This window comes from Lactuca saligna, chromosome 7, assembly GCF_052625555.1.
Source record: "Lactuca saligna cultivar CGN05327 chromosome 7, ASM5262555v1, whole genome shotgun sequence".
Taxonomy (NCBI): Eukaryota; Viridiplantae; Streptophyta; class Magnoliopsida; order Asterales; family Asteraceae; genus Lactuca; species Lactuca saligna.
Window position 1 is genome coordinate 168,071,800 of NC_136423.1, and position 3,683 is coordinate 168,075,482.

Here is a 3,683-nt window from a genome sequence, read left to right on the forward strand (position 1 = left end):
GCTATAAATTATGTTATCCCAAAATGACCCTGGTTCATTTTAATTTGATACCCCGTGTCATCTTTTTTCTAAGTATTTATAAAATTGTCATAAATCATCTTGACCTTCTCTTATTTTGATCTAATGGCTCGTATTTGGTTCTTGGGTTCTCGGGAAACTATGAGTTCTCAAATAATCCTTCCTCTCTTTCTTTCTCTCTCTCTCTCTCTCTCTCTCTCTCTCTCTATATATATATATATATATATATATATATATAGAGGAAGGATCATTTGAGAACTCATAGTTTCCCGAGAACCCGATAACTAAATTTGGAACATTAGATCAAAAAAAAGAAGGATCGAAATGTAAGGTGGTGTTTTTGTAAATAAATAGAAAGAAATAAATAAGTAGAAAGAAAAGAAAGGATGGGTATCTTAATTAATTTGATCAGGGTATTATAGGAAACACAATTTTAATTAAATTCTATCTCTTAAACTCACGATCTGTCCTCATCCTCACAATCACATTCTTCTTCGATGATTCCCCTCATCAGTTTCTTCTCCAACACCGGATCATCTACTGTTTCGATTATCTCAACCTCCATCGCCAATGATTCGCTCATCAAGCTTGTCTGTTTCCCCTAAAATCAGCGCCACATCATCCAAATCTGGAGTTATTGTTCCTCGTCGATCTCTCATCTCCGACCAATTTTAAAGGCACCGACTCCGATCCTATACAATTCCATCGAGATATAGAATTAATCATCTTACTTGAGCCACTACTGGCCATTCAGAAGTTTAGATTTGTATCAATCCGCACTCATGAAGTTTAGATCTCCTAGGGTTCCGTTTACCTCAGTCGGAGAAAAAGCAATGCTATAAGGACTCCATGGAGGAATCTCTGTCTAATTCGTCAGAGGAGGAGTAGGTCAATGACCGGGAGGAAGAAGATGAGGAGGAACTGGAAGCCGTTGCATGACTTGTTGATTCTAATGAAGATGAAAACGCCACACCTGCGGTTGACGCCACTGGTGAGGAGCAAGACGATGAGGAAGAAGACGAGGTTTGTTTTTTTTTTTTTTTTTTTTTTTTTTTTTTTTTTTTTATATATATATATTGTGCTTTTAGACTGATTTTTTGCCGCTTTGGTTACGTTTGATTATGCATGTTTGGGATATGAAGCATTTCGTGGTGTTTCATGATACATTTTGGTGCGATTTGTCTGCCTTAGGGTTTTGTGCTACGGGATTTGTTTGCTTTTAGTATGATCCTCTGGTGTGTTAGGGAGTGTAGTTTTTAGGGGTTTGGTTCGTTTTTTTATGTTAGCTGCAGCTTATTCATGCATTTCCTTCGAAAAAGAGAGCATACTGATTTGTCGATAGTCCTGCTTCCAGATGCCGTATTCCAATAATGTTTTCAGTATGCTTAGCCTCTCTCATCGTATATGTTGATTTTTTTTTGTTATTAGCGTTTTTGTTTAAAATGATGTTTTTTTTATATGTGGAGCTTAACATTTGTTGATAACTACTTGCCATTTGAATGCTGGTGACATTGAACTGAAAAACAGCAGGCTGGACTGGAAGATGATTGGAAATAAAAATTGCAACTTGCAAGAGAATGCAACTTGAAATATATAAAAAACTATATTAATATCCACAACAACTATAAAGATTAATTTGCAGGGGATACAATGAATCACAAAGTCTCAACTTTGGCTAAATCACAATAACAAACTTAAGCATTATAAACTTTTTAGGAAGCTGTACTAGCGATTTGGTTTGATTCTATTCCTTTAATATGTTTGGTGGAATCAAGTTATACATAATGGTAGCTAGGATTTGTATGTAGAATTCATCCAGCCTTACCGTATTCATGCAATTGTTATGATTCTAAGTAGTGCTTTTCAAAGGATGTATGGAACTGAAGGTTTAATGTGAAGAATCAGTGTTGTTTCTTTGAGTCATCTTCAAAATTTAGTTTTAATTTTTTGATGTTTTAGAATTGAATCAGGTTATTAGGGAACTTGGCGTGGGCTCACTTGCAGCAATAGAAGTATAAATTAGTTGAAGAGATATATTGGTATGAAAGAAGAAAAAATCCATATGCAATCGTTCAAAAAACATCTAATTTTGTTGAAAAGTTTAGATTTGGATTTGAATGTTGCAAAAAACAACCATCATATTGCAAAGGCTTATATTTTTACATGAAGAAAAAAAAAGACTATGTTACTACAACTTGTGACATGTTTTCAAAATATTCGACAACAAAATTTGCCTTAGTTACCTCTCATTATTATTGCAATACATGTAAATAATAAGTGAATCACATATGAATTACATGTGATTCACATGCGCATTACAAATAAATTACATGTGAATTACATGTGATTCACATGTAAATCACAAGTGAAACACATATGAATTACATGTGAATTACATGTGATGCATATGCAAATCACATAATGAATTACATGTGATTCACATGTAAATCATATATGAATTACATGCGATTCACATGTAAATCACATATAATTCACATATGAATTACATGTAAACCACATATGAATTACATGTGATTCACATGTAAATCACATGTAATTCATATGTGATTTACATGTAATTCATATGTAAATTACATGTGATTTACATGTGAAACGCATGTAATTCATATATGATTTATATGTGAATCACATGTAATTCATATGTGATTTACATGTGAATTACATGTGATTCACCTTTAAATTTAAATCACATGTAAATCACATATGTAATTTATATGTGAATTACATGTAATTCATATGTGAATTACATGTGATTCACCTTTAAATCACATATAATTCACATGTAATTCATATATGAATTACATGAGATTCACATGTAAATCACATGTAATTCAAATATTAATTAAATGAGATTCACATTAAATCACGTATAATTCACATATACATCATATGTAATTCATACGTGAATTGCATGTGATTCATATCTTAATCACATAAGTATTTTCGTAAGTGTTTTTGTATCAATCAATTTTTTTTTTAATTTTCTTGTAGATTTAGAAGAAATTGTGGTGAATATTGAAGATGTGAAGATGATAAGTTGATGAAAAATATGGAAATATTGACACAAAAACATAAAAACGCTTTGAAATTTTGTACAATTTTTTTTTAATATATTTTTTTTGTATCGAATAAAATACTTATTCTATTGTGTTTATAGATTAATAAACAAAATGAGTTTTTTATAATGTACTTACGAATATTATAGTATAAAAAATATGAATATATGCATTTGAAAAAATATGCATATATGCACCTAAATTTTTTTTTTTTTTTTTTAAATTGCAGTTTTTTTATATGCAGTTTTTTTTTTTTTGAAAAAACATAACTTTATTTAAAAAACTTGCAGTTTTTTTTATTAAAAAATGCAGTTTTTCTTAAAAAAAATTGCAGTTTTTTTTTAAATGCAGTTTCTTTAAAAAAATTGCAGTATTTTTGAAAAAACAATGCAGTTTTTTTAATAAATTGCAATTTTTTTAAAAAAAATATTGTTTTCAATTTTTTTTTCAAAAATACATGTTTTATATAAAAAAAATTAAAAAATATGCATTTAAAAAAAAAAAAAAATTACTATTTTAAAAAAAATCTGAAATTTGATTTATGATGTAAATTTTTAGACATTTATATTAATATATTAAATAACACAA

The 3,683-nt window shown here is 29.2% G+C and overlaps 1 long non-coding RNA gene across 1 annotated transcript; it reads left to right on the forward strand.

Annotated features, from left to right (window-relative positions):
* Positions 1–512: 512 nt before the first annotated feature.
* On the forward strand, positions 513–3,224 carry LOC145006232 (uncharacterized). The gene is made up of 3 exons (XR_013662842.1): positions 513–1,041; positions 1,978–2,057; positions 3,031–3,224. It is a non-coding gene; the product is annotated as an uncharacterized LOC145006232 (long non-coding RNA).
* Positions 3,225–3,683: the final 459 nt, after the last annotated feature.